Source organism: Balaenoptera borealis, assembly GCF_965194805.1.
Source record: "Balaenoptera borealis genome assembly, chromosome: 9".
NCBI lineage: Eukaryota > Metazoa > Chordata > Mammalia > Artiodactyla > Balaenopteridae > Balaenoptera > Balaenoptera borealis.
Genome location: NC_138873.1, coordinates 49153151 through 49180896, shown reverse-complemented (window position 1 = coordinate 49180896; position 27746 = coordinate 49153151). Strand labels below are relative to the sequence as shown.

Genomic DNA, 27746 nt, shown 5'->3' with positions numbered 1-27746 from the left:
AATAGTGTGTTAGCTTCTGCTTTATAACAAAGTTTCTAGGTAATTTTTGATTTCCTCTTTGACTTCTTCAAGTGATCTCTTGGTTATTTAGTAACGTATTGTTTAGCCTCCATGTGTTGGTGTTTTTAACGTTTTTTTCCCTGTAATTTATTTCTAATCTCATAGCATTGTGGTCAGAAAAGATGCATGATATGATTTCATTTTTCTTAAATTTATTGAGGCTTGATTTGTGACCCAAGATGTGATCCGTCCTGGAGAATGTTCCGTGTGCACTTGAGAAGAAAGTGTAATCTGCTGTTTTCGGATGGAATGTCCTATAAATATCAATTAAATCTATCTGGTTTATTGTGTCATTTAAAGCTTGTGTTTCCTTATTAATTTTCTGTCTGGATGATCTGTCCATTGGTGTAAGCGAGGTGTTAAAGTCCCCCACTATTATTGTGTTACTATCAGTTTCCTCTTTTATAGGTGTTAGCATTTGCCTTATGTATTGAGGTGCTCCTATGTTGGGTGCATATATATTTGTAATTGTTATATCTTCTTCTTGGATTGATCCCTTGATTATTATATAGTGTCCTTCCTTGTCTCTTGTAACATTCTTTTTTTTTTTTATAAATTTATTTATTTTTTATTTATTGATTATTTTTGGCTGCATTGGGTCTTCGTTGCTGTGCGGGCTTTCTCTAGTTTTGGTGAGCAGGGTCTACTCTTCATTGTGGTGCACGGGCTTCTCATTGCAGTGGCTTCTCTTGTTGCGGAACACGGGCTCCAGGTGTGCAGGCTTCGGTAGTTGTGGCACGCGGGCTCAGTAGTTGTGGTGCACAGGCTTAGTTGCTCTGTGGCATGTGGAATCTTCCTGGGCCAGGGCTCAAACCCGTGTCCCCTCCATTGATGGATTCTTAACCACTGTGCCACCAGGGAAGCCCAACATTCTTTATTTTAAAATCTAGTTTTATCTGGTATGAGTATTGCTACTCCAGCTTTCTTTTGATTTCCATTTGCATGGAATATCTTTTTCCATCCCCTCACTTTCAGGCTGTATGTGTCCCTAAGTCTGAAGTGCATCTCTTGTAGACAGCATATATACAGGTCTTGTTTTTGTATCCATTCAGCAAGCCTGGGTGTTTTGGTTAGAGCATTTAATCCATTCACATTTAAGGTAATTATTGATATGTATGTTCCTATTACCATTTTCTTAATTGTTTTGGGTTTGTTTTTGTAGATCCTTTTCTTCTTTTGTGTTTCCCACTTAGAGAAGTTCATTAGCATTTGTTGTGGAGCTGGTTTGGTGGTGCTGAATTCTCTTAGCTTTTGCTTGTCTGTAAAACTTTTGATTTCTCCATTGAATCTGAATGAGATCCTTGCCAGATAGAGTAATCTTGGTTGTAGGTTCTTCCCTTTCATAACTTTAAATATATCATGCCACTCCCTTCTGGCTTGTAGAGTTTCTGCTGAGAAATCAGCTGTTAACCTTATGGGAGTTCTCTTGTATATTATTTGTTGTTTTTCTCTTGTTGCTTTTAGTAATTTTTGTCTTTAATTTTTGTCAATTTGATTACTATGTGTCTTGGCGTGTTTCTCCTTGGGTTTATCCTGCCTGGGACTCTCTGTGCTTCCTAGACTTGGGTGGCTATTTCCTTTCCCATGTTAGGGAAATTTTTGACTATAATCTCTTCAAATATTTTCTCTGGTCCTTTCTCTCTCTCTTCTCCTTCTGGGACCCCTATAATGTGAATGTTGGTGCATTTAATGTTGTCCCAGACGTCTCTTAGGCTGTCTTCATTTCTTTTCATTCTTTTATCTTTATTCTGTTCCACGCAGTGAATTCCACCATTGTGTCTTCCAGGTCACTTATCCATTCTTCTGCCTCAGTTATTCTGCTATTGATTCCTTCTAGTATATTTTTCATTTCAATTATTGTATTGTTCATCTCTGTTTGTTTGTTCTTTAATTCCTCTAGGTGTCTGTTTTTTAATTCTTCTAGGTCTTTGTTAAACATTTCTTGTATCTTCTCAATCTTTGCCTCCATTCTTTTTCCGAGGTCCTGGATCATCTTCACTATCATTATTCTGAATTCTTTTCCTGGAAGGTTGCCTATCTCCACTTTGTTTAGTTGTTTTTCTGTGGTTTTATCTTGTTCCTTCATCTGGTACATAGTCCTCTGCCTTTTCATTTTGTCTGTCTTTCGGCGAATGTGGTTTTCCTTCCACAGGCTGCAGGATTGTAGTTCTTCTTGTTTCTGCTGTCTGCCCTCTGGTGGATGAGGCTCTCTAAGAGGCTTATGCAAGCTTCCTAATGGGAGGGACTGGTGGTCAGTAGAGCTGGGTGTTGCTCTGGTGGGCAGAGCTCTGTAAAACATTAATCCCCTTGTCTGCTGATGGGTGGGGGTGAGTTCCTTCCCTGTTGGTTGTTTGGCCTGAGGTGACCCAGCACTGGAGCCTACAGGCCCTTTGGTGGGGCTAATTGCAGTCTCTGGGAGGGCTCACACCAAGGAGTACCTCCCAGAACTTCTGCTGCCAGTGTCCTTGTCCCCACAGTGAGCCACAGCCACCCCCTGCCTCTGCAGGAGACCCTCCAAGACTGCCAGGTAGGTCTGGTTCAGTCTCCTATGGGGTCACTTCTCTTTCCCCCTGGGTCCTGATGTGCACACTACTTTGTGTGTGCCCTCCAAGAGTGGAGTCTCTGTTTCCGCTAGTCCTGTCGAAGTCCTGCAATCAAATCCCGCTAGCGTTCAAAGTCTGATTCTCTGGGAATTCCTCCTCCTGTTGCCAGACCCCCAGGTTGGGAAGCCTGATGTGGGGCTCAGAACCTTCACTCCAATGGGTGGGCTTCTATGGTATAATTGTTCTGCAGTTTGTGAGTCACCCACCCAGCAGTTATGGGATTTGATTTTATTGTGATTGCGCCCCTTCTACAATCTCATTGCAGCTTCTCCTTTGTGTTTGGATGTGCGGTATCTTTTTTGGTGAGTTCCAGTGTCCTCCTGTTCAGCAGTTAGTTGTGATTCCGGTGCTCTCACAAGAGGGAGTGAGCGCATGTCTTTCTACTCCGCCATCTTGAACCAATCTCCAGCGGGAGTTCTTAGAAGTTCAGGAAAACATGAAAATCTTGTTTCCAACAAATACTTTAGGACACTGTCCACATCTCTCTTCAATAATCTTCCTCTTTTTAGGACTTTTAATATTATTATGATAATATCAAACCTCAGATTTTTGGTGTCTTTCTGAATATTCAGTGCATGGACTAGTTGATTTAGTAATGTAAGACACCCTAAATGCTAGCAGGATAGAGCTAGGGCAGAAGGCATTCCTCTAACTGGGAAACGTCAGGAAAACTAAGAGAAAAGGGCCATGGCTAGGAGATGGAGGGCTGTTTGTGGCAAGGTTGTCACACCATCCCTGGAGCAGCTCATCTATCTTTGAGGCATTGGAGAGACTGAAGGCTGGAGAGGTCTGGGGAAGTTTCCTAGAGCATGTAGACTTGTGTAAGCCAGTGAACATGAGACAGAAAACAACCTTATATCTGGAGAAAATTTCAGTCTTCCAGTCTGGTTTTCTCTGTACTTGCTGCCTCCATTTATCAACAGGACACATTCCTGCCTCCTGGGCTTCTGAGTGCCCCCACCCTGTGGGTAGGAGATGGAGATATCAGACTTGACATTCCTGGCTCACAGGGGCAGACCTGTCTGGCAGGCCACTTGCTGCCTGTCACCTTGGCTCAAGGGAGGGTCCTGCTGCTCCTGGGAGAGCCACCATTTGTTGCCTGCTAAGAAATTGCTTTTCCAATAGAAAGAACAAGGCAGCTTTAATTTGGTAATCTGGAACAGACTCCAAGATACACTGGTAAGTGAAAAAAACAAAGTGCAGAGAATGTGTATAATATGCTATCATTAGGGGGAGAAGAAGGAAGATTATTTATTTGTAAATGCATATTTGCATATATGTAGATTATCTCTGGAAGAACACAATAGACTGGAACTAGTACTATGTTTAAGGAGAAGTGAATGGCTGGGAGATAGGGATGAGAGAGACATTTTTCACGTATACCCTTTTTGCATTTTGAATTTTTTACCAAGTACATGTTATAACTGATTCAAATAAATGATTATTTCCAATCAAAGCAATTTATGCAGCCACTAAAAGTGGTATTTATGAAACACATGTAATAACGTAGTTTATAATATCATTTTAAATGAACCATTATATGTATGCTAACACTAAACAAAACTTAACAACCTCATCATTTACTAACAATAAGCAAAACTCTTATGTATATAGAAAAAGACTGGAAGGAGATGTACCACAAGGTTAATGGTGATTTCTGAAACTATAGGTATTTTCTCCTTTTTTTTCATTATTTCCAAATTTTCTTTTATTATATCTTTTATTGCATAATGGTGAAAAAAATAAACCTTATAACAAAGAAAATAAATTGCTTTTCCTTTCCAGGTTGCAGCAACTGAGCTATCCAGGAAAGGAGTAACCTGTCTACTCCTTGACTTGTGGTCTTGACTCCCCTTCTGGCTGCAAGGGTAGATTTGAACCAGAGATGAGGCCTAGAGGCATTGGGAAGAGTCAAACAAAGAAAGAAAAAGGAAGGATGTCAGCTGCTTTCTACCTGATGGATTTTCTTCACTTTTATCACAGATGTGTGTGGGAGTGTGGGAGTCAGGTATTCCTGGCAGAATATACCTGCTCCTTGGAGCTTTCTCCATCTACTGTGCTCCAACCTCCTGGATCACCAACTCTTCTAGGATCTTTCTCGTTTGTAGCTCATCATGTCATATTTAATTCCTATACTGTGCCCATCTCTTTTTTTTTGGCCGTGCCACGTGGCATGTGGGGATCTTAGTTCCCTGACCAGGGATCCAACCCGTGCCCCCTGCAGTGGAAGTGCGAGTCCTAACCACTGGACAGCCAGGGAAGTCCCCAGTAATGCCCATCTTGATTCTCGACTTGTGGGTGGATCTCCTCCTGTAGGTCTGTCCCCTCCTGTGCTACAAGTCCCAACCTCCTGCTCTGCAGTCTTGTATTGTCAGCTACCTCTGAGTTTCTTGCGGAGTGCTCCAAGGTGCATTAAACAGGTTTGGAGTGAATGTGAGATTCCCCTGCCAAAACTGCTGCCAAACTTTGTACTCCTCAGTTCTGTTAATAGCATTACCACCCATGCAGTTGCCCAGCCAGGGATCTTGGCAGTTCACCTCGACTCTTTCCTCTCCCTCCCTTCTGCCAGTTCTCCTTTTCCTTCCATGCTCTCACCTATCACCCTTCATCCTTAGTCTCCCAGCTTTTAGTCCAGTCTATCACCAAGCAGCTCTCCTACTTGACTCCCAGCAGAGCTCCATTCACAGGATAAAAACCCAAATTTCTTGTGGGGTAGAAAAGGTTCTTCATAGAATATTCCCAGCCTGCCTCTCTGGCCACATCCCATACCACTGCCTAAATTACACCAGCCTTCAGCTTCTTAATGTTCCTTGGACAAAATGTGTTCTTTACAGCTCTGTACTATAGTGCATACTGTTTCTAATACTTAGCAATCTCCTACTCATCCTGCAGAATTACCTGAATTATCACCTCCTCCCTGAAGCCTTCCCAACTTCCCCAGGCAGTATCTGCAACTCCCTCCTCCGTGTGCTTTGTCCAGGCCTTAATCCTAATCCTACTGCAAGACAGAGAATGTATAGTACTCTTTTTTATGTTTCCAGAACTCTCCTTACTCAATGCCCAATGCATAGTAGATGCTCAAAACGTAGAATGAATTAATGAAAGATTTGCATTTCTTCTGTACTCCTCATGTGTTATACTGGCCTTCAAATGTTGTGGAGTCACTGGGCAACACAGAGCTGTGGACAAGAGGAGCACAGGAAACTTCCCTTTCACCGGTTTCCCTGGTTCTTCCTCTCTGGCCCTTTCCCACTTATCTTTCAAATCAGCAGACCTGGGCTCCGTGGGTGGCGGTATGCATAATAAAACACCTAAGCTTTGATTTGCCTCTGTTCTTAATTTTCATCCTACTTTATTCTTTGGGAAGTTTTGATAAATAAGCATGAATTCTTTCTTGGCATGAGGCTGCAAGTGGAGTAAGAGGATTCTATTACATCTAAGAATCATCCGAGCAAACAGAGAGAAGGAGAGCATCAAGATTGTGCTGGAAGAAAAATGGCTTTCAGGCTCTTGGAAGAGTTGCCCACCCTGATCCTCTGGCTTTGATCTCCAGGCTCCATTAGAACAAGGTATTAGTTTTAACCAGCTCTTTGTTTCTATGCCAGGAATGTAGACAAAGTGGTTGTACTTAGAAATAATAAAGAATAACAACAACAAATTGCTGTCAAAGTAAGACATAACACAACATTAGGAATGTGTCCTTATCCAGCAGAGACAAGAAGCGGGAGCAGCCTTGGCTGTGATCTACCTGCACAGGGGAGGAGGTAATCCCCTCCAAGGGAACCTTGAGCCACGGCCCCTGCTGACCAGAGGAGACCCAGACCGAGGACTTCCTGAAGGCAGGTGCTATGGCCACACCTCCAGAGGAAGATCATCATGTGGGCAGAGTGAGGACAGGTAAGGGTGGGAGCCACCATCCCAGAAATCGACCACACAGGTGTACCAAAGGGAATTGTTGGGATGAGACGCCCAGTTTCTAAGTACTTCTCGTCTCCTCACCACACACACACACACACACACGCACACACACACACACACACACACGGTCACAGTCATGTGCTCTTTCTTTTTTTTTCTAATTAATTTATTTATGGCTGCGTTGGGTCTTTGTTGCTGCACGCAGGCTTTCTCTAGTTGCAGTGAGTGGGGGCTACTCTTCGTTGCAGTGCGCGGGCTTCTCATTGCGGTGGCTTCTCTTGTTGTGGAGCACGGGCTCTAGGCGTGCGGGCTTCAGTAGTTGTGGCACGTGGGCTCAGTAGTTGTGGTGCATAGGCTTAGCTGCTTCGAGGCATGTGGGATCTTCCTGGACCAGGGCTTGAACCCATGTCCCCTGCATTGGCAGGCGGATTCTTAACCACTGCACCACCAGGGAAGCCCTATGTGCTCTTTCTTTTGAGCTTTCTTCCAATTCTGTTTCATTGTCTGTGGCCAACTCAGGTAGAAGGTTTTAATAGCCAGGATTATGATGCAGAGATATGGTTCAATTTAATTTATGGTTCATGTATGTATATATTTAATATACATATATGGGGTGGGAGAGAAAAAAAATGATAATACTAATTTTTCTCAGCCCAAGATAACCCTTTAGCAGACAAACCACACTGATGTCCGAAGAACACACCTCGGGACTTCCCCAGCGGTCCAGTGGTTAAGACTCCGAGCTCCCAATGCAGGGGGCCTGGGTTCAATCCCTGGTCAGGGAACTAGATCCCACATGCCACAACTAAAGACCTGGCACAGCCAAATAAATAAATAAATATTTAAAAAAAAACCCAAACCCTCTTCTAGCCCAGCAAAGACCAGTGCTAAACTTGGTCTTTTGAACCTCCTCTCTTTCATTCCTAAACTTAGAAGACTTTTCTTCTGACCACCTCCACTTCCTCACCACAAACTCACTCATCACTTTGCAGCGTGGCCCCCTCCTCCACTTCTTTCCTGAGAAGACCCCCAGCCTCCTGAATCTTCTCAGACCGTGTGCTCTTCTCGGGGAGAATGGCAGTGCCAGCCACGGGACAGGGAGGTCAGTGGTCACTCATTTACTGGCCGTGAAACCTTCGAGTCCTCTTTGCCCCTTTTGTCCACGTCCCCTTCCCCTCACCATCCCATCATCTAATGAGTTGCCAGGTCCCACCGAGTCCACCTCACGGTCTCTCTAACATCTACCAACCCTCTTCATCCTCATTGTCTTGGCAAAGCACAGAAGTGGGAAAGGGGATGCTGCCGCCATCAACCCCAACTCTCCAACCATGACCTTCCTCCTGTCTGTATTCATTTCCTAGGGTTGCCGTAACAAATATCACAAACCGAGTGCCTTAAAACAACAGAAATTTATTCTCTCATAGTTCTGGAGGCTGTAAGTCCAATATCAGGGTGTCAGCAGGTGGATTCCTTCTAGAGGCCCTTGAAGAGCATCTGCTCCATGCCGCTCTCCTATAGCTTCTGGTAGTTGCCGGCAATCCTTGGTATTCCTTGGTTCCTATACCCATGTCACTCCAACCTCTGCCTCTGTCTTTATAAGACATTCTCCTCTGTGTGTGTGTGTATTTCTGTGTCTCTGTTTTTTATGAGAATACCAATCATTGAATTTAGGATCCATCCTAATGCATTATGACTTCATCTTAACTAATTACGTCTGCAAAGACACTGTGTCCAAATAAGGTGACATTCTGAAGTCCTGGTGGGCGTGGACTTTTGGAGGAGACTCTTCAGCCCAGCACAGCGTTTCTCCAGTCATCGCAGTCCCACTCCTCCCGCACTTCCTCTTTCCCTGCATGGGGACCGTCAGTCTCACTGTCTCCCTGCTTTGTCTGAGTGTGTCAGGCTGATGTCCTCCAACTTTCCTATCCAGACTTGACCACACAGTTGATGACCTGAACCTTAACACCCTGCCTCCGACTTCCTGTTACTCACCCTACAGTCTGTCTCCCTCAACGGGACGCAGCGGCTCTGTCGTTTGCTAAAAGAAACTGCACACTCCCGAGGTCTAGGGCCCTAACAAAACCTCTGTTTCCAGCTGCAGCCAGGCCCTCCGTGCCCATCAGCAGTCTTCAATGACTCTTGCACAGCGTCACCTCTCTCTCCAAGCTCCACGCGAGAGGAGAAAATTGAGCCGGGAAGCTACAAGGACCTGAAAACCCTGCTCCCCTTCCATTTAACCTACATCCCCAGCTAAGCTCACCTCCTCCCCATCACAGGAAGCGCTGCCCCCTCTGCTCAGGCCCATCCAGCTCCCTCACAGCCCCTAGGGGAACTTGCTCCTTCAGCCAAGTCTGCTCTGTCTCTCAGCCTACACCCATGCCCAAGTCACTCTGGTGTTAAAACACACCCTCCTCTTAGCCTGTTTTCTTTTAGCTAATTCTCAATCTCTCTCTCTGTCTCAGTAAGAGCTGCTTGAAAGACAGTCTCTGTGGTAAACACACCCTCCCTTTCCGTTGACTCGGAAGCCACTTGCTCCGTGGAGCGTCCCCATGGGATGCGGTCACTGCTCCCCCCCCCCCCCGCCCCGCTTCCTCTAACCCCTAGTGCTCCTTTGTACCGCTGTCCAGTTAGGTGTCGTCGTATCTTCCAGATTTGCACTTGCAGACATTTGATAACTATTTGTGGCACGTGTAAAGACTGTAAAGTCAGCAGGTTCTGGGCTACACTGTTCCTCTAGGCCCAGTTAAAGTGTCCGTTTTCCTCGGACACCTTACCTGGACGAGCGGGACGGGCTGAGGGAGACAGCAGCAGCGTAACAGGACAAGTAAACAGACCCCGTCTCCCAGCGTCGCCTCCCTGTGGAGGCCGCCCTGTCAGTGCCTTCAATGAGCAGCAGCTAGTGGCAGTATGGCTGGGGAAAGGTGGGGAGGGGACTGGGAGGGTGGCTTTCTCAATGGTGCCAATGCCCTGCTTACCTCCCTTCTGATTTGGGGCTTACATGTGCACAAGACGGCAGAGGAAGCGTGAATTTCACTCTCCGCGTGGCCTGGCGGGCCCAGCCTTTGCCAGGCCACCCCTTCTCCCACACCTCCACCATAACCTCTCCCCGCCTCCACATCCAGGTCTCCTCTCCTATTCTCTGGGGCAAGAAAAGCCACCCATTATTAAACACAGTATGTCAGGCTCTGAGCCAGGCGCTTTACATATCACTTCCTTACAGCAACTCAGTGAGGTAGGCATTATTTCCCCCATTTTACACGTGAGGACTTAAGACTTAAAGAGGATAAGTAACTTGCCCAGGGTCACGCTGCTGGTCGGTGGCAGAACACAGCCCCAAACCCTGGCCCCGACGCTTGTAGTCAGCCACTCGCCCAGCCTATCTTCTTTTTTTCCAGAGGCCAACCTTGATCTCAATTTGCACCTGATCTCATGCATAATGGTTCTGGGGTGTGTTTACTAGGCGTGAGCAATTCTCCCTCTTTCCATGTGTCTCACCCCCAGTTCTCTCTTCCATTATCTATCACAGAAATACACGAGGGGCGTAGATGGAGAGGGAGGGATTAAAAAGGGGGCAACAGATAAGAGCTCTTACCAGATTCCCTCCTACTTGACTAAGGACAAGGACTGGGGCTATGTTCTGTTTTCATATCTCTAATGCCCATAAATATGTGCTGAGAGAAGGAATACACTTTTACTCCTGATCAAAATCTACAGGCACATTTATTTGCCTCGGTGGTGAAAGATGCTGTGGGAGACCCTAATCTTGACACTCTTCCTGCCACATTATCGGAGCGTCATCTCAACAGGGCACAATGCTGTAGATGCCTTGGGAGAGGGAGGCCTTTGAAGTCTTAGGGATGGTTTAGAGATAAAGTTTTCATGATGATTTAATGTGGTAATTTAGGTAAAACCTGGCACAATCTTTATTAACAGGGAAGAGGTTAGTAAAGTAACAAAACATATAATGGCAATGCTAATCCTCTACAGTAGTATCCAGATGAATGAGGCAAAGGGGGTGGTCAGTAACTTTTGTGCCACTTGAGATGGCCGTTTTATCTTAACGTTGTTCCAGCCACAGAATGTGGCACAGATAGAAACCCATCAGACGCTGCCACTCCACTGCTCTTATGGCACTCCGTCGTCCTCAGAATAAACCCCACTGCCTCCTCTGACTTCAGGCCCTTCTCCCTCTGCCTCCTGCCTCCAGGATCTCATCTCACACCCTCTCCCTCTCTGGTCTCTTGGCTGGGGGAGCAGTATCTCCTTTCCTGACCACCCAGTGGTGTCTTTGTTAGTCTTTTTTTTTAAAAACCACTGTATCCTCAAGAATGCCTGGCAGGACTTCCCTGGTGGTCCAGTGGTTAAGAATCCGCCTGCCAATGCAGGGGACATGGGTTCGAGCCCTGGTCCAGGAAGATCCCACATGCTGTGGAGCGGCTAAGCCCGTGCACCACAACTGCTGAGCCCGCATGCCACAACTACTGAAGCCCGCATGCCTAGAGCCTGTGCTCTGCAATAAGAGAAGCCACAGCAATGAGAAACCTGCACACCACAATGAAGAGTAGACCTTGCTCGCCGCAACTAGAGAAAACCCACACACAGCAACGAAGACCCAACGCAACCAAAAATAAATAAATAAATAAATTTATTTAAAAAAAAAGAATGCCTGGCAAATAGATGTTCAATAAATAGTTGTTGACAAGTGCAGGAAGGAACTGGACCATTGCCACTTTAGGTGGGAAAGGTAGGTCTTATTTTCTTGGAGTCTTATCTGTCCTCAGGGCTATTTTCAAGGTGATGCTCTGGAAGGTTTTAAAATTTTGGTGGATCTGGAAGGTACTTAAAAAAAAAACAAAACACCTTTCTGTTTGTAAGGCTGGTAGATAATTGCTTGAAATATTTTTAGCAATCCCTGAACACCATCCATTTCCTGATTTTGCCTGTTACCCTTACCCTGAGGACTAAATGTACATCAGCTTAGCTTATGGTTTCCATCAGTTTTCTTGACATGTTGCTTTCTTGATTTCTAATCTGACAAGGAAAACCTAGTTACACAGATTTTTATCCCAATTAAAATTATTCTACAACAGTAATAGGAGTACAAAATTTGCATCTTAATCCAATTGACAAACTCTTAATAAGAGTTGGTCAGTTTTGGGAATTCCCTGGTGGTCCGGTTGTTAGGACTCTGTGCTTTCACTGCTGGGGCCTAGGTTTGATCCCTGATCGGGGAACTAAGATCCTACAAGCCCTGTGGCACAGCCAAAAAAAAAAAAAGTGTTCATTAGTTTCAAAAAAAGAGGCCAGATTGGGACTGACCTACGGTGTCACCCAGAGGTTGTTAGCAGCCAATGGCAAGGAGAGGCAGAAGGTTTAGGGATTTCTGGGGAGCTGAGGTGTTGCCTCTGAGCATCACTAGGAGATGCTCTACAGGGGAGAAAGAAATGAGAGGGACCAGAAAGCTTTTCCAAGGGAAAAAAGAGTGGAGAAAAGCGAATGAATGCTTGATAATCCCATGAAAACAAAAAATGCATAAACCAGGGATATAAGGTTTTATATATTCACTCCTCATTCTCTCCTACATTTATGCATCCATTCAACAAACATTTGGTGCATTGAGCAGGCACCACACTAAGTCCGAGATGATGCAAGTGTGACTGGGTCTCGGTTTACATTGTAAATAGCTCACATTACATGGCCAAATGATACGATGTTGGTGAAGAGGGTTTGTGAATGGCCCAGCACTACGTGTTGGTTATTCTTCCAACATTTAATACAGTGCTGGCATGGAGCAGGTGCTCAAAAATGGCTGTGGAATGAAAGAATAAGGAGAGAGTCTGAAACAACAAGCTATAATATGTGAGAACTGGAGACTGTCGGGGCTGCAAATTAAAGAGGAGATCTGTGTGATTCAGTAAAACACCAAACAGGGCTTCTTGATTATTCCAAGGACTGGGAACTCGATGTTCTCGTGCCTCCTTTTCTTGTAACCATGTGACCTCGAATGACTTAATCTCTCAGGGGTTAAGTAAAGGAGTACAACTGTATCAGACTACTATCTTTGATATATTTTATTTGTGAATTGGGCTCATCCTGAGGTTTGTTCAAGACAGTAGCTGGAGTTAGAATAATACATTGTAAATTCCTTCAAATCCCATGGAAGAAAACAGATAAAACTGTTGAACAAACATTTCCTTTTCTGTGTAGGAATGTGGTCATTTCAAATGGGAACCACTGGTTAAATTATAACCTTACGTGGGTGCTTACGTTAGCTCTGTCTTTCCGGGTTGACCTTCAGGAAGCTGCAATGAGGATTTAGTATCTAATTTGGGAATCAATTAGCTTGTCAGGTTTTGAAACTTGCTAGTTTCAAGAGATTTACAATAATTGTGCCAAATTAACTCCCTCAATTTTTTTATAACATAAAGTGACCATTAGTGGATATAAATATAATAAATAGAAAGATTTCAAAGGCTGTTTGGCCATTAAAGCCCATATTGCTCTTAATTTGTGCCAGGTCAGGGAAAAAAAAAATCCCAGAATGAAATGTGGCCAGAAATCACAGTACAGAGAAGTCTGACAATTCCCCAGGTTCCAGAATGAGTTGGAGAGGAGTCAAAACTTAATCTTACAATCTCATAAATGCTTTATGACTATAATTATTACTTGAAGCTATCAGGTGGTATAGACATCTACCACTATTGTGGAAATTGAGTAGTATACATCTAAGTTTTCCAGCAGAAAATTACATTAAAGGTTAATTTGTCAAAATGGTAAGGATCTATTTATTTTCCATCAAAATGTTTTGACATATTTCCTTATATGATAAATAAATGTTCATTATTGAAAAATTAGAAAATGCAGATAAATGAAAAAGAGAAAAAAAAACCACTCAAAATTCCACCCTGTAGAGGAAAAATCACAACATACTTTTTAAAATTAAAAAATGGGATTATACTATTTGTAACAGAAAAAAACACTCAGAAGCTAAGATCAAAACTTCTGCTTTCGAGCTTCCCTGGTGGCGCAGTGATTAAAAATCTGCTTGCCAATGCAGGGGACGTGGGTTCGAGCCCTGGTCCAGGAAGATCCCACATGCCGCGGAGCAACTAAGCCCGTGCACCACAACTAGTGAGCCTGCGCTCTAGAGCCTGTGAGCCACAACTACGGAGCTCACGTGCCACAACTACTGAGCCCGCATGCCTGGAGCCTGTGTTCTGCAGCAAGAGAGGCCACCGCAGTAATAGGCCCGTGCACCACAACGAAGAATGGCCCTGCTAGCCGCAACTGGAGAAAAGCCCACGCGCAAGACCCAATGCAGCCAAAAATAAATAAATTAAAAAAAAAACAAAACACACGCACAGAAAAAAAAAACTTCTGCTTTCATATTCTTGTACTAGAAGAAGCATCACCTGGAAAGGGATAGCGATGGAGGCTGACACTTTTTTCATAAATTATAAATAAAAAGGAAAAGGACTTCCCTGGATGTCCAGTGGTTAAGATTCCACGCTTCCACTGCAGGGAGTGAGGGTTTGATCCCTGGTCGGGGAACTAAGATCCCGCATGCTGCACGGCACAGCCAATAAATAAATAAATACAAAGGAAAATGAAAACTTTGGGGAAAAAAAAGCAACCTGATCTTAAGGCATGTTCATATGTATTATATTTATATGGTATTGCTTGAGGTCAGAGCACTTGAGTTCCTTATTTCCTGTGTTTAGTCCTCATAGATGTTTACTGAACTGTTTGCTAACTGGTAATGTTCAAGTGTTCCATTTAATCTATTAGGTGTGAGTCTTTATTATACTCAAGAACCAAGCTTGCTAGGAATCAGCCTAGTACAGTGTTTTGTACCTAGTAGGTTCTCAATGAATGTTTGTTGAATATATGAATATATGAATTTAAATAATAGTTTCAAATATTATTTGAGGAAACAAGCCTAGGATGTTGTACTCACATGAGTTCAGAGGTCTTCACAAACTTCAGAACATTGTTTTCTTAGGAGACTTGATAGACATACACAGAGTGCAGACTAACACCATCACAGAGACTAAGTGACATGCTTCACAAAGTGCCCCAGAGTTTGTCTGGAAGCCTGGACCACTTGGCTACTAAGAAAACAGTTTGCTTCCTAGCAACAATGAATGAACTGCTAACTTTTAGGGAAAATTTATGCCCTTTATCACAAGGTAGAAAGAATAGGCTAAGAACACTGGTTCAACAATTTCCCATTGGAGAATGAGTTTATTTCATAGGCAAGGAGAATTCCAGAGAAGAGGTAGTGACTTGCTCAAGGTCATACAACTAGCTAATGGCAGTGATAGGACAAGAACCCAGGCCCCCAAAATCCTGATTATTGCTTTTTCTACCACCATGCTCCCTAATAATAACATATGTCCTTCAAATGCTGGGTCAGTGGCCTCAATTTCGAATGCTCACATGACATTTCTAACTATGAAAAGCAGATGCTTACCATCCTTATGATAGACAAAATAATGGTTTTCCAAAGAAGTCCTGTGAATATGTTACCTTACACAGTAAAAGGGACTTTGAAAATGTGAGATGGGGTGATTATCCTGGATTACCATGTAGCTGTGGGCCAAGGGATGCTAGCAGCCTCTAGAAGTTGGAAGAGACAAGGAACAGATTTTCACTTGGAGCCTCCAGAAGGAACCAGCTCTGATGACATCTTGATTTTAGTCCAGTAAGACTCATTTCAGACTTCTGACCTCCAAAACTGTTTGAGAACCAATTTGTGTTGTTTTAGACCAGTAAATTTGTGGTAATTTGTTAAAGCAGCTAATAAGAAAATGATATAATCTTTATTTCAAAATAGTTCTATTATTTTTATTAGACTGTTGAAGGGTGGAAGGTGAATACATGGTAGAAGAAGAAACCTTTTGGCTCTGTGGGTAGTCAAATCTTCTCTGCTTTGCTGTTTCAGAACCTTTGTAGTATTTTGTATTTATCATATTCATCTGTTTTTGTCTCTCCTTGTAACAAGCTCTCTAGTTACATATCTGATTCCTATTTTTTCTACTCCTATTTAAGCAAACTATCATTTTTTAAAAAATTTTTTCATTTTATTTTATTTATTTTTTATACAGCAGGTTCTTATTAGTCATCAATTTTATACACATCTGTGTATACATGTCAATGCCAACCGCCCAATTCATCACACCACCATCCCCAACCCCCCACGGCTTTCCCCCCTTGGTGTCCATATGTTTGTTCTCTACATCTGTGTCTCAACTTCTGCCCTGCAAACCGGTTCATCTGTACCGTTTTTCTAGGTTCCACATACATGCGTTAATATACGATATTTGTTTTCCTCTTTCTGACTTACTTCACTCTGTACAACAGTCTCTAGATCCATCCACGTCTCAACAAATGACTCAATTTCATTCCTTTTTATGGCTGAGTAATATTCCATTGCATATATGTACCACATCTTCTTTATCCATTCGTCTGTTGATGGGCATTTAAGTTGCTTCCATGACGTGGCTATTGTAAACAATGCTGCAATGAACATTGGGGTGCATGTGTCTTTTTGAATTATGGTTTTCTCTGGGTATATGCCCACTAGTGGGATTGCTGGGTCATATGGTAATTCTATTTTTAGTTTTTTAAGGAACCTCCATACTGTTCTCCATAGTGGCTGTATCAATTTACATTCCCACCAACAGTGCAAGAGGGTTCCCTTTTCTCCACATCCTCTCCAGTATTTGTTGTTTGTAGATTTTCTGATGATGCCCATTCTAACTGGTGTGAGGTGATACCTCATTGTGGTTTTGATTTGCATTTCTCTAATAATTAGTGATGTTGAGTAGCTTTTCACGTGCTTCTTGGCCATCTGTGTGTCTTCTTTGGAGAAATGTCTATTTAGGTCTTCTGCCCATTTTTGGATTGGGTTGTTTGTTTTAATATTGAGCTGCATGAGCTGTTTATATATTTTGGAGATTAATCCTTTGTCCATTGATTCGTTTCAATATTATTTGAAACGAATCAATTATTTCAATATTAATTCAATATTTGATTTGCAAATATTTTCTCCCATTCTGAGGGTTGTCTTTTCGTCTTGTTTATGATTTCATTTGCTGTGCAAAAGCTTTTAAGTTTCATTAGGTCCCATTTGTTTATTTTTGTTTTTATTTCCATTACTCTAGGAGGTGGATCAAAAAAGATCTTGCTGTGATTTATGTCAGAGAGTGTTCTTCCTATGTTTTCCTCTAAGAGTTTTATAGTGTCCGGTCTTACATTTAGGTCTCAAATCCATTTTGAGTTTATTTTTGTGTGTAGTGTTAGGTAGTGTTCTAATTTCATTCTTTTACATGTAGCTGTCCAGTGTTCCCAGCACCACCTATTGAAGAGACTGTCTTTTCTCCATTGTATATCCCTGCCTCCTTTGTCATAGATTAGTTGACCATAGGTGTGTGGGTTTATCTCTGGGCTATCTATCTTGTTCCATTGATCTATGTTTCTGTTTTTGTGCCAGTACCATATTATCTTGATTACTGTAGCTTTGTAGTATAGTCTGAAGTCAGGGAGTCTGATTCCTCCAGCTCCGTTTTTTTCCCTCAAGACTGCTTTGGCTATTCGGGGTCTTTTGTGTCTCCATACAAATTTTAAGATTTTTTGTTCTAGTTTCGTAAAAAATGCCATTGGTAATTTGATAGGGATTGCATTGAATCTGTAGATTGCTTTGGGTAGTATAGTCATTTTCACAATATTGATTCTTCCAATCCAAGAACATGGTATATCTCTCCATCTGTTGGTATTATCTTTAATTTCTTTCATCAGTGTCTTATAGTTTTCTGCATACAAGTCTTTTGTCTCCCTAGGTAGGTTTATTCCTAGGTATTTTATTCTTTTTGTTATAGTGGTAAATGGGAGTGATTCCTTAATTTCTCTTTCAGATTTTTCATCATTAGTGCATAGGAATGCAAGCGATTTCTGTGCATTAATTTTGTATCCTGCAACTTTACCAAATTCATTGATTAGCTCTAGTAGTTTTCTGGTGGCATTTTTAGGATTCTCTATGTATAGTATCCTGTCATCTGCAAACAGTGACAGTTTTACTTCTTTTCCAGTTTGTATTCCTTTTATTTCTTTTTCTTCTCTGATTGCCGTGGCTAGGACTTCCAAAACTATGTTGAATGATAGTGGTGAGAGTGGACATCCTTGTCTTGTTCCTGATCTTAGAGGAAAAGCTTTCAGTTTAAGGTAATTATCGATATGTATGTTCCTATGACCATTTTCTTAATTGTTTTGGGTTTGTTTTTTTAGGTCCTTTTCTTCTCTTGTGTTTCCCACTTAGAGAAGTTCATTAGTGTTTGTTGTTGGGCTGGTTTGGTGGTGCTGAATTCTCTTAGCTTTTGCTTGTCTGTAAAGCTTTTGATTTCTCCATCGAATCTGAATGAGATCCTTGCTGGGTAGAGTAATCTTGGTTGTAGGTTCTTCCCTTTCATAATTTTAAGTATATCATGCCACTCCCTTCTGGCTTGTAGAGTTTCTGCTGAGAAATCAGCTGTTAACGTTATGGGAGTTCCCTTGTATGTAATCTGTCGTTTTTCCCTTGCTGCTTTCAATAATTTTTCTTTGTCTTTAATTTTTGCCACCTTGATTACTGTGTGTCTTGGCGTATTTCTCCTTGGGTTCATCCTGTATGGAACTTGCTGCGCTTCCTGGACTTGTGTGGCTATTTCCTTTCCCATCATGTCAGCTTCCCTTGTGTCCCATTTGCCACGAAGATTTCTTTTGATGTATACACCTCCAGGGCCGATACACCAAAGAGCCCGAGAGCCACCGCAAGAACCGATCAGAGCCAGCGCCTGCGGTCTGGGGCTGCAATCAGTGCCCCGGCACTGGCGGGCGCTGCCATCATCCTCCGGCCGCAGTCGCCGCGGCTCTGGGCCCTGGTCCCCACTGCGGTAGCTCGGCTCCGGCCCAGGGGCTCCGGACTCGCTGCCGCCCGCGTCTGCCAGCACCTCCACGCCGCGATCCCCGCTCGCGGCCCCAGCCGCTGCCTGCCAGCCCTCCGCCCAGACCTCTAAGCAAACTATCTTAAAAAGAGCTTATTCGGTCATTTTTTGAGTTAGGGAGAGTAAAAATTGAGGCTTCTATTTGTGCCTTTTATCACAAACGTCCCACACATGTATCATTCTTTCTCCCCAAACCATTCTTTCTTCTCTTTGTCTTTCTTTTTCTCAGGATCCCCCTTTCCTCTTGCACCTTCTTTTCTGTCCCTCTGCTCCATTTAATTCCAGTTAAATTGCTTCATCATCCACTTTCTTCCTCTCTTTTTCTCTGGAGCTCTCTCTCACCCTGTCGCATTCTTGAGTTTCCACCTGATCTTGCTCAAAATAGTACAGACAGTTTTCCTACTCCCCATGCTCTCCTGAATTTCTTACCCAGTGGCTGAAAAACAATCCTAGGAGTCAGAGATTCTTAGAATTTGAAGGGGTTTCAAAGATCATCAAGTTTAACTGCTCATTCATGTTTGAATTCATACCTCCTTCCTGATATATTTGACAAATAACCTTTCTTTCACAAGTTTTTTTGTTTTTTAATATCTGTGTGTAAGGCATGTGCTCAACCTTTGCTTGAACACTCCAAGATAGAGGGCTCATTCCTTAATGAGGCAGTCCATTCTGCCTTTGGATAGCTCTGATGGGAAAGAAGTTTTTCCTTCTCTTGAGCTAGAATCTTTTCTAACTCTGACACATGGGTTTAATACTATCCCTTAAGTTACATGGAACAATATGACAGTTCTTCAATATTTGAAGTTAATCTTCATATTTACTCTGGATTTTCCTCTTCTCCAGACTAAATATCTCTAGTTCTTTGAACTATTCCTCAAGTGATGTATTTTTAGCTTTGCAGTTATCCTCTTTTGAAGTTTTTTTTTGTTTGTCTATATTTTATTTGAAGAGTGATGCATTGTGAGTGAATGCACCAGAGCAGGGGGGGAACTATTATCTTGCTCATTAGATCAGCACTGTCCAATAGAACTTTCTGTTATGGTCAAAATGTTCTGTATTTGCGATGTCCAATATGGTATTCACCAGCCACATGTAGTTGTTGGGCATCTGAACTGTGACTAATGAGAATGAGGAAGTTTTAATTTTTAATTTTTAATTTAATTTAATTAATTTATTTTTTGGCTGCGTTGGGTCTTTGCTGCTGCGTGTGGGTTTTCTCTAGCTGCGGCGAGTGAGGACTACTCTTCGCTGCGGTGCGCGGCCTTCTAATTGTGGTAGCTTCACTTGTTGCTGAGCACGGGCTCTAGGCACGTGGGCTTCAGTAGTTGCAGCACGTGGGCTCAGTAGTTGTGGCACACAGGCTTAGTTGCTCTGTGGCAGGGGGGATCTTCCCGGACCAGGGCTCGAACCTGTGTCCCCTGCATTGGCAGGTGGATTCTTAACCACTGCGCCACCAGGGAAGTCTGGAAGTTTTAATTTTATTTAACTTTAATTATTTTAAACTTAAATAGCTGCATGTGGCTAGTGGCTATCACAGTGAACATCACAATTCTAGATATTATACCTCTTATAATACAGAATAATTTTGCATTGTTTCAGAGTAGCTATAGATTCATTTTGAGGGTTTTTTTTCTTTTCTGAAAACCTTCACTTCTTTTTACTGATGCTGAGCCAATCTATCGTCATTGGTCATTTAAGTATACCTGCCGTATAATGGGAGAAAGCCATTTTGTGTTAACCAGGGAAAGCCTGTTCTCTGCTATTCTTGATTCTGACTTGTGACTATCTATGAATTCTGAGTCTAGCTCAGTCTTCTCTGCTGATTGTACTTCCTGGTGTCCAGATTGCATTCCTGGAGTCTGGAATCCAGTGTCTGAGCTGATTTTCTATAGACCTTCTGCTTATTCTCATATTGTATTTGTCAATTATTTGTTCTATAAGAATATACAAAACACCTACCAGGTGCCAGGCAGGAGCTGCATTGGGTTCTGAGCAGAGAGAGATAAATAAGACAATACTTTCTCCAGGATTCACATGTCTCTGGCTCTAACCTGCCAATTTTGCAGTTTTGCTTCCTGTCCTTGACTCCTTATCTCAAGTTCTGTATCTTGGTCTTAAGTCTTATTGTTTGCAAGTGGGATGGGGATGGGCTGGGAAGATGGGTGGGGAGAAGAAAGAAGAACTAAGAGAAGTATTGTGGTACTCTAGGGAAAAACCGATCAAACTTCCTAGAGTCTGCACATTCTTTTTCTAGGAAGGGATAAGTAAAAACCTCCCAGTCATAAGCTTTTCATGGCCAGTAGTCAATTTGTCTGTCTTCTCTAACCATTTCCTTCTCCTTGATATTTCCACAGCCTTCTTCTTTGTGTTCAAAAGTATGGCCTGTGGAAAAACCAACAACAAAAAGAGGCTCTGGATTTTGTTTCTTTATTTGTTTTCCTGACTCCTTTAAATAACTGTATATAAGATAGTGCCCATCTTATCAGGAATTATTGGTTGAAAAATATACGCCCTTTAAAGGCCTCTCATGCAGGATAGGCAAAGGGGAGTAGAGCAAGGAGATGGAATGGCCTTAGGACAAGAGGACAGAGATAGCTATTGCTTGAGGGTAAATAGGTGCTGTCTTGCTTCTCTGAAGTCCATCACAACTAGCTTTGGGACATGGGTTCCCCATCACCAGTGCCAAATTGCCCCAAACAGCTTTTGATCAACCAGAGTTAGTCATGGACCAGTTCTCTGCAGGATTCTCCCCACATCCCATCTTTCCCCATAGAAAGGAACTACCCTTTATTTTAATTTCCTGAGGACAGACTCTCAGATGACCCTTTCCAGGGGTTGGCAAACTAATCCAAAGAAAAAATCCCCACAAGCATAAGACTAGTGGGGAAATAGACACCTATAAGGGGAAATAGATACCTATACATCCCCCCCCCCCCCCGCAAGGGTCTCTCTTCTGGGGTCACTGGTATGTTAGGTTTTTAGGAAAAGAGCTTGCAGGGGCCCCTGTTGCAGCCACAACAATGGGGGGCATCCAGGGAAGATGGGAGAGAGGAGGACACTTCATCCCCTCTCTGATAGAAGACTGATATCTTGCTCCTAAAATAGAGATAGGCAATATTATATCTCTATACAAGAAGACAGGAGAAGTAATAGGAGGTTCTGAGGGAAGGCCATGATGAGGATCAGGAGACCTGGTGCCTTGCCACTGTCATGCTGTAAATGTGTGTGTCTTTGTGGAATAGTTAGCCATTTCCTTTTTCCCAGACTCAGTTTCTTCATTTGTAAGATGGGAGCATTGGACAGGATCAGTGTTTTTCAAACCTCAAACCAAAATTCATTTGTAGGTTGTAAAATCAATTTAGAGTTTTTACCAGCAGGTTGTTTTTTTTTTTTCAATGAAATAAAATAGATCAGAATGCGCTGTTGTACTCAGAATGTGCTGTATCATAAAAAATTGTTTTGTTAAACTTTTGTTCCAGTTTGTGTGTGTGTCCGTGAGTGTGTGTGTATGTACTGGGTTGAGACATCAAATGTGTTTCTAACTGTGGATCACAGTAAAAATATTTTTAAAATTCACGATTCCTGAAGTTCCCTCTGCCTGGTGTTTTAGGTTTCCCTGTGTCTGCAGAAGGCACTCCATAGGGATTTACTTACATGGTGATTTGGGAGAACAAGTTTCCATGACACCATCCTACACCTTCAACCCAAGCAGCCAGTCTTTGTACCGAGCCCAAGAAGAGCACAGCCCCTCAGAAAGTGAGGAGGGGCTGAGGTGTAACTGTAAGCCACGTTGTTACACAACGGATTCCATGACATCATGTGGGCTTTTCTATACATGGACACAATTTCTCACACATCATACACTCTTTGGTTTTGCTGTGATGCTCTAGAAGAGACTCTTGCTTTAAGCAGAAAGTTGAACAAAGTAATAAGATCCCTTCTCTAGAGGTAATATCGTATGATTCCAAGAATACAAAATTTCAAGAAATATTTACAACTAAGGACATTCTTCCAGCAACAATAATGCTACAGCCCCTCCACAGGGAGGCACAGGTCACAGACAGCTTCTGGTCTTTATCCTACTTCATCTCCTCAACAGTCTTAGGGCCTTGTGTCAGCAGCTTGTGAAGGGTCGAGCCAGGACTTGAGTTCAAATCTCCTGCCTCCAAAGTCCTCTTAAATTCCATTGTACCACAGGGAAAGGGACTCTTGTTACCAAATTTAAATTATCAATATGTTTTCCCTTCTCATGACAGTAAATTTAATTCCATTTAGTATGCTTCAACAGTAGCAGGGTGCTAATGGTAGGACGCTGCAGTTGACAGATCTGTGTTGGGCAGCCATGCTTTGGGGACACTTGGTGTAGATGATCAAAGCATGGGGAGCCACAGGCCACCAATAGGACACACTCCTACAATTCGGGATTGGGTTGGACAGTGTTACCCTCTGCAAATGAAGCTGATTAAGCATCTAATCCACAGTTCTCGTGCCAGAATATTTGCAAAGAAAATGCTGCTAAAGAACGGGTTTCCCCAAACCTCTTTCGTGGTACTAAAATATATCTGAGATAAACTGTAGTATGACTGAGGTAGCACTGTCTGGATGGAGTGTGGGGTGGATGGATTGGGGTTAGAGGCTGAGGAATTGTGTTTGGGTTTCAAACACTGACCTGCGGGCTTCCCTGGTGGCGCAGTGGTTAAGAATCCACCTGCCAATGCAGGGGACACGGGTTCGAGCCCTGGTCCGGTAAGATCCCACATGCCGCAGAGCAACTAAGCCCATGTGCCACAACTACTGAACCTGTGCTCTAGAGGCCGCAAGCCACAACTGCTGAGCCCGCGTGCCACAACTACTGAAGCCCGCGTGCCTAGAGCCTGTGCTCTGCAACAAGAGAAGCCACCGCAATGAGAATCCCACGCACTGCAACAAAGAGTAGCCCCCACTTGCTGCAACTAGAGAAAGCCCATGTGCAGCTATGAAGACCCAATGCAGCCAAAATTAAATTAATTAATTAATTAATTAAAACAAAACAAAAACAAAATAAACTGACCTGCAGACAGGCAAGTGACTGAGCCAGGGTCACACAGATGGTGAAGTGACAGAGCTCATCTTCTGATTCCAAGTGCTCTTGCCACCATAGCCTGTGTCTTCTGTTGGAGGGTGTCAGCATAGCATAGTTTGGAGACATCTTCTCTGAAGATTATTCAACCTTCTTAATCTGGTTTCGGATCCCCTAATAGGGGTTTGAGAAGGCTTATTGAACAATCAACAGTATAAAAACTGATGCACAGTGTTTTGCTTTTAAAGACACTTTATATAAAAATAAAATATGTGAAGAGAGAAGTCATTGCATTAGAAGTTGTTTGCATTAGAAAAAAGAAAATGTTGAAGTTACTTTCAATTAAGAATGTAAAATGGGTAAATGTGTACACATAGTTAAAACTTACCCATTTAAGATGTAGGATTGGATCTAACAAGCTATAAAATGATAAGAGGTTTCTTTTTTTTATTAGGCTGGTGTTCATTATCTTAATCTAGTAGATAATGCTTTACTGTCAAAGTTAGACCAAAGTAAAAATAAAAACTTAATTGTTTTTTACTGTATTAGCAACAACCAGTTAGAAGCTCTCCTGGAAAAAAATTCATTCACAAAATCAGTGACAACAACATCAGCAGCAACAATAACATGAAAGTGAAATGTCTGAAAATAATCCTAATGAGAAATGCATGGGACTTATATGAGAAACATTAGTAAACGTCACTAAGAAAAAAACATCATTTCCCTGTTGGGAAAAGTGGAGAATGACTATCAAGAGACCATTTATAAAAAAAGACATACAGATGATTAATAAATATATTTGTCACTTATAACTAAAGATTTGAAAAATAAACTAATAATGAGATTTCATTTTAATCCTAAATTGGCAGGATTTAAAAATAATCATATTATTCCCTACTTCCTGAGGGGCACTAACATGGCATTCTCATATAGTGCTGGTGGGGTTATAAACTGACAAAGTTGCTTTAAAATTTATCAATGTGTTTAGTGTCTTAAAATATGCATGTGCTTTTCACCAGTAATCTCACATCTAGAAATTTATTCTAAAAAATTATCACAGATGCTGATAAATATTTGTGTGTAAGGATGTTTATTGCAGTATTACTTATAATCGTGAAAAACCGGAAATAAATTATATGCGCAGTGATAGGAAATGGTTAAATCAATTATGGTCCATCTCTATAGTTGAAGCCTATATAGTCACTAAACATGTTTTTGAAGAATATTTAATAACGTGGGAAGTTATTTATGATACAGTGGCTTAAGTGAAAAGAATGCAGGGTACAAAATTGTGCTTAGTTATGTATATTAGTTTACTAGGGCTGCCATAACAAAATATTGCAGACTGGGTGGCTCAAACAATAGAAATTTATCTCTCACAGATCTGGAGGATAGAAGTCCAAGATCAAGGTGTCAGCAGGTTTGTTTGGTTTCTTCTGAGGCCTCTCTCCTTGGCTTGCAGATGGCTGCCTTCCTCCTGTGACCTCACTTGGTTTTCCCTTGTGTCTCTCTCTTTCTGTGTCATAATCTCCTCTTCTTATAAGGACACCAGTCAGATTGGATTAGGGCCCACTCTAATGGCCTCATTCTAACTTAATTACCTTTATTATAGGCCCTATCTCCAGACACAGTCACATTCGAAGGTACTGGGGATTAAGGCTTCAATATGATTTTTTGCGTGGGGGGGGAGGGTACACAGTCCACAATACTGTGATTCTGATTTTATTTAAAAATGCAAAGAAAAAAAAAGACTGGAAGGAAACATAGTAGATTTGTAGCTTTGTGAGCAGTCCTGAAGATTCATAACATGTGGTAACTGGTAAATAACTTTGCTGATGTACAGATCTAAGTCACATGGACCTTTGAAGATGGCCTGCGGCAAAGTCTACTGGGAATCCTCATCTCATTGGGCTTCTTTATGTTTCTTTCATCATCTTGGATGTAGCAATTTTCATTAAGGGTTAAAAGACTCGTAATTTTTTTTACGATGCCATACCATAGTTTATAGGGGAAATATGCAATAATGGTAGTTACAAAACTGATGCTCTATCCTCCATAAATACATAAATAATTAAAAACTATTAAATGTTAAGAGAGGTTATATGAGTGGTGTAATAATAAATTTTAAAAATTTTATTATTTTTATGGTATCTACTATAGCGAGCATGTATTACTTTTATATTGGGAAATTCATGTTGTTTAAAAAATACTGACAATTTTCCACCTGAAAATATGGGATGAAGTTGATGTGATCAATTTCATGCTGTGTGATTCTTAAAAAAAATTTTTTTAATTCAATTCAATTTGGTTCAACAACTATTTGTTGTTCACTTACACTGTGCGTGGTGCTATGGTTCAAAGCTCCATGAGACATCATCTGACCGTCTGAAAATTCTTACTCTAGTTAAGGAGACTGAAAACCACTCTGCTGACTGTGAAAAGTGTTATAAATAAAATATGGAAGCCTGGAGGGAGAATTGATAAAGGTGACTTCGTTTTAGAGTTAAGCCTTGAAGATAGAGTGAGAATTCACCATTCAAAAGAGGGGAAAGAAGGTCAGGCAAGGAGGTGTTTATTCCCCCCTTATTTATGTACTTAATCATTTATTTATATCAATATTGACTCATGGATATCTGTTTTATATTTTGTGTTATAATCCATACCTTTTTTTTTTTCGGATGTGCTTTCTTTGCTCAATGAAATGTTGTGACTTTCAAAGTCAACAGAGGTGAACATCATAACTTTTAGTGGTTATATAGTACGTATTCAATCAATTCTCTACTGATGCACACTTTTGCTTCCACTTTTATTTTCCAGCAGTGCTGGAATAACAACCTTGTACATTCATTTTTGTGCACTTGGGCGACTGTTCTTTAGTTTACCATTCTAATCCCATCCTTAAGACATATACTTGAGCTTTATTCCCTGTTCCTCAAGTACACCCTGCTTTCCCTTAGCTTCCGCTATTTACCTAGAATGCTCTTCCCCTATCTTTGCCCACTGAAGTTCCCTGTATGATTCAGGGCTCAGTTCAAAGGCTATTTGCTGTATAAGTTCTTCTCTAGTGTTTTGAAGGAATTTAATGGTTCCATCCCACTTCTCTTTGTTGTATATGTGTTGTCTTTGTTGTATATATGTTGTAACACTTATTATCTGACACTCCTATTCTATCCCAGGACTTCTAATAGATTTTGAACAGGTAGAGGCAGATATGTGATCAATCACACTCATCTGTGTACTCCATCATAAAGTAACTAGCATATTTTGACTCTGAAGTGAAGAATTTGAGTAACTGAGAAATTAAGAATTGTGCTCAAGGGACTTCCCTGGTGGTCCAGTGGGTAAGAATCCGTGCTCCCAATGCAGGGGGCCCAGGTTCTATCCCTGGTCTGGGAACTAGATCCCCCATGCATGTTGCAACTAAGATCCCGTGCAGCCAAAAAAAAAAAAAAAAAAAAAAAATGTGCTCAATATTGCGCAGCTAGTTACTCTTCATTTCTTTTACATACGTTGTTGCTCCATGCTTCAGGGAGACAGAGGAGTTGAATACAGGTGCTAGTGTTTGTTTAAAGTACAAACAACTGTGCTGTAGTTTAGTGTTTTTCAGCTGTCTGTCAAAAATGTTTGTTATTTGAAGACTTTGGTATAACAGTCTTCCAAAATGAGCCTGTTCATTATGCCAAGTATTCACAGGAAATTGCATATGAATGCAGGAGAAATTAAACAAGGCCACTGATCTTTCCGACTTCCTTTTTAAGTCAGCAGGTGGCATAACGTATCTTATGTATTAGAACTAGTAATAAGAGGTGAATGCCAAAAAACAAAACAAAAAGAAAACAAAGAGACAATGTTAGTTTGGTCGTGAGGCTGTCAGTGAGCTGAGGCTAAAGAAGGTCCCGCACTGTGGTCCTGATGACCCACCCAGCGTGCACCTAGGAGGAGACGCGCCCCTTCCGTTAACACTTTGTGGCGGGGTGACCTACACATCTGTGACCCCCGCCGGGTAGGAGGAGGCCCCGCTGCAGGCGCGCGCGCAGATACAGCCACCCGCAGGCACCTGGCTCCGCGCGCCGCGGGAGGGGGGGTGGGCCGGGGTAGGTCCCACCGCCGACCACGCCCCCAGGA

The 27746-nt window shown here is 42.2% G+C and overlaps 1 long non-coding RNA gene across 1 annotated transcript; it reads left to right on the top strand.

Annotated features, from left to right (window-relative positions):
- The first annotated feature begins 40 nt into the window (after nucleotides 1-40).
- LOC309634620 lies at nucleotides 41-27688 on the top strand. The gene is made up of 3 exons (XR_014248251.1): nucleotides 41-4332; nucleotides 4449-6560; nucleotides 20917-27688. It is a non-coding gene; the product is annotated as an uncharacterized lncRNA (long non-coding RNA).
- The last annotated feature ends 58 nt before the right edge of the window (nucleotides 27689-27746 follow it).